At 48.7% G+C, this 9,023-nt stretch overlaps 1 protein-coding gene across 8 annotated transcripts in view; it reads right to left on the bottom strand.

The window, feature by feature from the left end:
* The window catches only part of LOC106812224 (FERM domain-containing protein 3-like), a 51,358-nt gene that overhangs the window by 15,462 nt on the left and 26,873 nt on the right, over window positions 1-9,023 (bottom strand). The window lies entirely within an intron of this gene.

Below are 9,023 nucleotides of genomic sequence, written 5' to 3'. Positions count from 1 at the left end.
CTTTTCTCCCGATGTTTTATCGTAAAATGAAAGTTTTGTCGTAAATTAATAACGTATATATATATATATTATATATTATATATATATATTACTAATCATATATATATATATGTATATATACCTTAATTATTAATTTATATGGTAACACGGTTCATAAAACCAGGTCCATGGTAGGTGAGCACAGCCAAGGTAACCGGCAAGGACGCGGTAAAATATGGCTGCATGCCGGCAATGGCACGACGTAACAATAGCACCAACAGCAGAATAGTAACAATAGAAACAATAGCAACAAATACGGGCGGGGTAAAAACTGTGCGGGTTATTAAATCGTGAACCCTCCTCACCTCTCTCTAGCAGGCGTATATTCTAGCAGCTTGTGCTCCCATCAACCACCTTGTAGACTACCAAACCCGAGTAGCTCTACCAACCCCCTCGTTTCACGTCTAGCTTTCTAGCAGACCTATTTTTATGATCCCACCCCCCACCACTTGACTATTTCTCCCCCCCCCCCACAATCTTCTCTTAGGAAAGCTTGCAGTGGCACACAGTGATTCAGAGAGCTATAGTGTATATCCCATGCAAAATGGGGCAGTAAAAGAAATGGGAAGGGTGCCACAAACCTTAACACCAGCTACATAATAAAAGGAGACAGTCATAAGACGCTACCACAAGTCGCCAATAGAAAACCACCCCCGCTGCTTGTGTATGGACAATATATATATATATATATATATATATATATATATATGCGTATGCGTGCGCCGCGCACCGTGCGCGCGCACGCATCAGTTCTGCAGAGCTGTAGGATGTACTACTACTACCAAGAGATCAATATTACTTGGCAGCTAGATTGTATTTCTCCCTCAGACGGCAACAGCAAACCTAACTCCCAGCTAGGCAGGCAGGCACGCAGTCAATCCCCCCTCCCTGCACACACTGCACACGATATTGATCTTCCCCGCCGCGCTCTCTCCCCTTTTAGCGCTTCCCATGTGACAGATGCCAGCCAATAACCAGTTACGAGACCTGCCTGCGCACGGTGTTGCCCTCGCGCGTAAGGCGATAATGACGTCGGGGGGGGGGGTGGACCGTGATTATCGGATTAGCGTTGACACGGCGGTGGCACCTGACGACGTCCACTTCAATAATTACGGTTAATTACACAAGAGAGAGCGAGAGAGAGAGAGGGAAGAGAGATAGAGAGGGGGAGAAAGAGGGGAGGGGAGAAGGAAAGAGAGAGAGAGGATAGAGAGAGAGGAGAGGAGAGAGGAGAGAGAGCAGGCGAGAGAGAGAGAGAGGAGGGAAAGAGAGGAGAGAGACAGAGTGAGAGACAGAGAGAGGGAGAAGAGAAGAGAGAGAGAGAAGAGAGAGAGAGAGGGGGGAGAGGGAGAGAAGAGAGAGAGAAGGGGGGAGGAAGAAGGAGAGAGGGAGCGAGGGAACAGAGAGAGGCGGCGAGAGAGAGCAGCAGTGAGAGAGAAGATAAACAGAGAGCAAATCAGAGCGATAAGAGAGAGAGAGACAGAACAGACAGACCAGCCAGACAGACAGACAATCGACAGAGAGAGGTGGAAAGAGGGGTGCAATGTCGTGCGGTGGTATGGCGTGCTGCGTGGCGTGCGGTGTTAGCTGAGCACCTACCTCAATTATACGTCCAGGTGGATGATGAACATGCTTGCCCTTCAAAGTGAAAGGCTCCTTGCACGTCAAGGCCTTGCAACATACAAGACATGAAATCATGTTTATCCCGATAATATATGTCTATACGAGAATATGCTATCCGGATACATCATATAAGACGAATATAGTAATGTGTGGCTGACGGTGTTTCACGCTGGGGAGCTGGCTATTCCCCTTCTGCTGAGAAATGTAAATTTATACATTATATCGACGAAACTACTCCACGAATCGATTCGTTCTACAATCCCTTCCTCTCCTTCTCCCCCCCCCCTCTCTCTCTCTCTCTGTGTATGTGTATGTGTATGTAGGGGGGGGGGGGCGGCGTGTGCGCTGCCCCCTGCGTGGCGATGCGCGATGCGTGGCGTGCGTGCGTGCGTGACTGTGCGTGCGTGCGTGTGATGTGTGTGTGTGGTGTGTTTGTTTGTGGTGTGTATGTGTGGCCGCAGCGTGCGTGCTTGTGCGTGCGTGTGTGTATTATGGTATCTATATAGCTGGTTAATGATTTGCTCGCGATCGTGATATACCTGCTGGCAATAAGCTTATCACTTGGAAGAATCGCTTGTATGGTTTGTCTTCCACACCAACATTGAGTACATCACATGATACACGTAAATTTATGTGAGAGTCATACGTTAGGCGTGGAGTGCGGCACCTGTGTGCTGTCCACCAGGGTGACATCGTGCAGGATTGGCAACGTCGCTGAACCCCAGGCTCACCACAAAGATACCATTCCTTTTCAATTATGCTCCATTTCTGCAAGGATACGCTCGACGTTGTTAGGAATAAGATAAATGGCTTGATTCAAAACCTCCGTATTTTCGGTGAATCCCCACGGCCCGATCTTGGAACGCGAGGATAGGCCTCCATGGCGCTCCGTACAACCTCGATGCTAAAAGGGCTATCAGATGCAACAAGCTTTTAAAAAGATAAGAAACGCAGTGGCGGGTAATGTAACGTAGTTTCGTGGCAGGTAATGAAAAATCGCATCAAACCGGGCCACATCGACAAGCAAGCAACACAGGACATAGAATCGTTGGTTACAGACGAAGCAAACAACATTACATCAGCAACCTTACAACAACACAGCCAACACACAGACTGAATCTTGGTTAACATAGGGAAACTCCGAACATTACATTCAGCCGAACCTTAACAAAGACCACAGCAACACAGCAAGATCATAATGCTTTGGTTACACGGACAAACACCCAATATACCACCAAGCAACCCTTAACAGACACAGTCAGCAACACACAGACATAGAATCTTGGGTTACAATAAGACACCAACATTTACATCAGCAACGCTTACAACACACACAAACACACAGACATTATCTTTGGTTCATAGGAAGCACCAACATTACATCAGGCAACTCTTACAACACACAAGCAACAACACCAGACATGAGATCTAGTTACATAGAAAACCAACATTACATCAGCAAACGGCTTACAACACACAGAACACACAGACTGGAAGTCTTGGTTACACGAGCGAAACACCAAACAATTACTCAGGCAACATTATCAACACACAGCAAACACGCGACATGAATGGCTTCTGGGTTTACAGCAAATACGAACACCAACATTACCCTCAGGCAACCTCATACAACACACACGGAGGCGCACGGCCAGACAGACATGAACTGTCTGCCGCTTACCTATACACACCACCCACCCACCAACAGTGGTCACATCACGCAACGCCCTTAACACACACGAGCAGGAACACACAAGGCATGAAGCGTGGTGGTAGTGCAGACGAACGGTACCAGAGCATTAACATCAGCGAACCATTACAGACCACACACAGTAACACAGCGAGACTGGAAATCTTGGTTAGCATACAAACGACCAACATTACATCAGCAACCTTAACACAAGACGAGCAACACACAGGGACATGAATCTTGGTAACAGACGAGAACACAACATTAATCATGCAACCTTAACAACACACAGCAACACACAGACATGAATCTTGGTTACATACGAACACCAACATTAACATCAGCAACCTTACAACACACAAGCAACAACACAGACAATAGAATCTTGGTTACATACAAACACCAACATTACATCAGCAACCCTTACAAACACACAGCAACACACAGACTGGAATCTTGGTTAACATACAAACACCAACATTACATCAGCAACCTTACAACACCCAGCAAACACACCGACAGGAATCACGATTAAATATCACCCAGCACCCACACAACCAAGCTGGCTTAATATGTCGGCATAGAATTGCAAGGTGTTTGCGACAATGTCACCTTTGCTATATAGGTCGTAAGTGTCAACGTGTCCGCGCAGAACTGTCTGACCTCAATACGAAGCTGTCTCTCTCTTTCTCCCCCTCTCTCTTTCTCTCGCCCTCTCTCTCTCTCTTTATCTCCCCCTCTCTCTATCTGGCTCTCGCTCGCTCTCGCAGTCTCTCTTTCAGCATACATTCTGCTCCTCTCTAAATCTATCTCTCCTCTCTAATCTGTCTACTCTATCTATCCTATCTCTCTCTCTAATCTGTCTGTCTATGCTATCTATCTCTCTCTCTATCTGTCTATGCTATCTATCTATCTATCTCTCTCTTCTCGGGCTCTCGCTCTCTCGTCTCTTCTCTTCTCTTTCTCCTTCTCCTCTTTCCTCTTCTCTCTCTCTATCTCTCTCGTTCTCGTCTGCTGCGTCTCGCTCTGCTCTCTCTCTCTCTTCATCTTTATATGCCGCTATTGGATTCTCGCCGCGTGCCTGAGGACAATGCTTCGCGACTGTTTGCTACTCTTATCGGGACAGCTGGTGGCTGTGAAGACTGGAATCATAGCTTCATAGCTAGCACCAGTTTAATACATCCTAGCGCCATTATATCTGCCATACATTACATTCCTATTTGCGCCACGCCACGGACCACCGCGCGTCTCCCTGGCGTTCACACACACTGGCTCTCCCGTTGAGCTACCTCATGTCCTAACACCTTGTCTCCTGCCTCATCGTCCCCCCTCATCCTCTGTCTTCTCTGCTTCCACTGCCTGCTCCTCCGGCCTCACCTCGCTCTTTCATCGTCTTGCGCTCATTCTCACCTTCATCAAGTTGGTCCTGGCTCCAGAACCTTCTTAAACGGCCCCTGCTCCTCGCTTCTCCTCCTGCCCTCATTCTCCTCTTCCTCTCTACCCTTACGCAGACATCCTCCTCTGACCCATCTTCCCTCCACCACTTCCCCTCGTTCGTCCCCCACCTCCGCATCTTCCCCACTTCATCCTCCTCCCGCTCCTCCGTCATCCTCCCTACCTCCTCCTGCCTCCTCCTCCTCCTCCACAATCCACTAAGCGACAGTCATCTACAGTTACGCCAGCAGCATCGTGTATTGCACACGCGTGAGTCGTGGCGATAGATCCTAACAGTCCAATTATTTAAAGCGAAATGAAGTAAAGTAATATCGTGCATAACACCGTAAGTGAGATACAAATCATCGAGAATGAGTGGCCTTCGAATCAATAATATCGCTACGCGCAGCAAACAGCCCATTATACCGTGTCCACCGCCTAACTAACGCAGCAACCCCCACCACACCAACACAACCAGCCCCATTCCACTCAATGCCATCGCCTACCACACCCCACCACACCACCACCGCGCCCCAGTCCATCACCATCGCAGTTACTACCAAGCCCATCCCCCAAATCCACCGCCTACCCCAACCCACCCAACCCTACCCCCACCATCACGTCCCCCTCCCCTACCTTCACCCTGGCCCCACACGCGACATTCTCGTCCAGTTTACAACTCCACGTGCATCTGCTATATCCTCTATAATAAACTAGAGAATCAGTGGCGTACTACCGCTGTGTAGTGTGTAGTGAGCTCCCGGTTCACAGACGTGGGCGTTTTACAGTAGAAACGACACACGCGTCGATTGGAGAAGGAAGTTCATTGGGGAACGTGCAGGAAGGAAGATATACGGGAAAAGTACCTGATCATCCTGACGCAGCTGTTTGGCCGTTAGCGTGCTTCGCTTCCTTGTAGTGACTATGACTTCAACAAACCTCACACATGCCACTCCGTGCATGATCAAACTCACCGCACGCCATGCGCCACGCACGCACGCACGCTACGCGGCATAACAAACCGCACACGCGGGTAGGCACCCACAAACACACGTATGCACGTACGCACACATGCCCACACACACAGACATCGCACAGGCACGCAAGCACGGACGCAACGCCGACACACGCCCACGCAAATCCACGCCTACACAAACACATAACAGTAAGAGAATAGTAACAGATTTACATATCAAGAGTAAGCATCGGTACTCAAAACTATTACATCAATCTGCTTGATATGAAGCCATTCTCCAGTCCCTCCTCCCCTAGGTCCCAGCAGCTAATCGCTGTTATCCGAATTGTACATCCCCTCACCTCTCATCTAATTGTCTCCTATATTGTGATTCAACTCGTCCTGCCTGATCATGAGTGCTGGTTTTAAGATATACATGCTAGCATGATCGCTTCTATGCTGTGCATGTCGCTATAGTGTCCACGCCCACCGCCAACGCGACTCTCTTTACCCCGCACTTAGCGGTACACAATTCCTCTTCTCCTTCTACCTCGCCTCCACATCCCTCCTATTCCGCCTGGCGATTCCCCCCCCTCCACGTCTCACCATGCCCATTACCGCCCCCTCTCTGCCATCCTCGTCACTCTACTCACTCTACTCCACCTTCACCCATTCACACCCTTCGCTTTCTCTCATCACGTACATACCCCTCCACCTGCCCGCTCTTTGTCCCCTACCTAACTACCTCATCCAAACCCTACCCCTCTACCACTCCGCCTACTCCTTCTCGCTCTCCTCCTCCTCCTCCTCCACGCCTCCATCCTCCTCCTCCCCTCCTCTTACCGCACCCACCAAAACCAACACCCACCCACCCTCTCCCACCCTCATCCATACTCCACTCCCGACCCAGACCATGCAACCATCTCTCCTCCCTTCCTCCTCCTCCCTACCATTCTCCCCTCCTCTCATCCTCCACCACCACCACCACACCTCCACTTCCTACCTATTTCCTCTTCCTCCCCGGACTCCTCGTGCACTGTCCGACGAGTCATCAAAAACGCCGCATTCGATCGCAGGCAGCCGCCTTCAGGCAGCCGCCGGGGACAGTAAAAAGCGTGCCGCGCTGTTGGCAAGCGCACAGCATGAAAGATATGTGTTATATATATAAAGAGCTCTGTGGTGGATTGTTGAGCGCCCTTAATCACGAGGAGGCTGAGAAGAGTTCGATACAGCACGCCAGCAGCGCGAACGCACGCGTCTCGCTCGTCGCTCCTCTGCTCTCACTCCTCTCTCCGGTTCTATCGTTCTCCTCGCATCTCTCTCTCCCTCTCTCTCTCCTCACTCTCGTCCTGCTCTCTTTCTCGTTCTAATGCGTTCCTATCGTTTCTCATCGCTCTCTTCTCGTTTTTCTATCGGTTCTCTCTCTCTCTGCTCTCTCTCCTCTTCTTTATTTCTGTTTCTCGCGTTCTCTTCCTGTGTCCCCTATTTCCTTGGCTCCCTCCCGTTTCATCTCATACTCTTGCCCCCTCTTCTATACCTATAGATCTACCTATCTATGCTAATCTTAATATCTATCTCTTCTTCTCATCGTTCTCTAAATCGTTTTTCAGCTCTCATCTTCATTCTCTCTCGCGCGCGCATGCGTCTCTCTCTCTCTATTCTTCCTCTCTCTCTCTCGCTCGCTGCAACTCTCCACCGTCTCAATATAATGTAGGATGATAGGAATGACAAACAGGAACAATGCACAACAATGTCATCATTACCCGTGAGCTGGGAACCCTGTAGGAACAACACAAAGTAGGATGATAGGAACAACAAACAGGAACAATGCAAAACAATGTCGTCATCACCCATGAGCTGGGAACCCTGCAGGAACAACACAATGTAGGATGATAGGAACAACAAACAGGAACAATATGATGTAGGATGATAGGAATGACAAACAGGAACAATGCACAACAATGTCATCATTACCCGTGAGGTGGGAACCCTGTAGGAACAACACAAAGTAGGATGATAGGAACAACAAACAGGAACAATGCAAAACAATGTCATCATCACCCATGAGCTGGGAACCCTGCAGGAACAACACAATGTAGGATGATAGGAACAGCAAACAGGAACAACATAGTGTAGGATGGATGATAGGAACAACACAATGTAGAATAGATGATAGAAACAACACACAGGAACAATGCATAACAACGTCATCGCCTCCTGTAGCTGCAAAGCCTGCAAGAACAACACAATGTAGGATGATAGGAACGACAAACAAGAACAATGCACAACAATTTCATCACCCACGAGCTGGGAACCCTGCAGGAACAACACATGTAGGATGGATGGTAGGAACAATACACAGCAAGAATGCACAAGCATACATCTGCCGGAGCAACACGTGTTCAATAAATCACGAGAACAACACATGCATTATGAATCACGGGAATAACACACAGATGATAAATGATACGAACAACACAATGGAACACCACGCAGGAACAACACTCAGGAACAGAGCACAATTACGTCCTCAAGTCCATGAGCTATGAACCTTGCAGTAACATCAAACCTGGGAGGAAGCTCATGACGAACAAACAGGAATGCCTCTGAAGGAATAATGCGACATACAGGACTCAGGAGCAAGCTAACAATGTTGTCATGTCCTATAGGGAAAGACAACATAGGATGAAGCATAGCAACAACATACAGCAGCTGTGCACAGGAACAGCAGCCATCCCTGCTTCACTGCTTTAATGTCAGGCAATGAGTGTTCATCAGAGTCGCGCATCGACCAAGATCGAAAAACAGCATGCGATGAATCATTGAAGCAGTCATCAATGTTTCATCTTGCACTCTTATAACCTTTTTCTCTTTTGGAATCTGCGACCGGGCTAAGGAGCCCTCAATCAATGAGGCAATCATTCACTTCATGCGGAGACGTAATCGTCCTAGCTTTCACTGGTGTTACTGAATGCTGCAAATTGGGAGCGAGGCAAGAGAGCAAGATGGGGCAGAGAAAAGAGGAGAAAGAGAGAGAGAGGGAGAGACAGATGGAGATGGAGTGGGAGAGAGAGAAGTAGAGGGAGACGAGGATGAAGAGGGCCAGCGAGACAAATAGGGGCAACAGGGGGAATAGAGATGGCCAGAGAGAGGAAGAAAGAGCAATAGAGAGAGAGAGAGAAAGAGAGAGAAAGAGAGAAAGAGAGAGAGAGAGAGAGAGAAAGAGAAAGAGAGAGAGAGAGAGAGAGACAATGAGGCAATCATTCACTTCATGCAGAGACG

This window comes from Priapulus caudatus, unplaced genomic scaffold (genome assembly GCF_000485595.1).
Source record: "Priapulus caudatus unplaced genomic scaffold, Priapulus_caudatus-5.0.1 Scaffold622, whole genome shotgun sequence".
Classification (NCBI taxonomy): Eukaryota; Metazoa; Priapulida; class Priapulimorpha; order Priapulimorphida; family Priapulidae; genus Priapulus; species Priapulus caudatus.
This window is presented reverse-complemented; position numbering and strand designations above follow the sequence as displayed.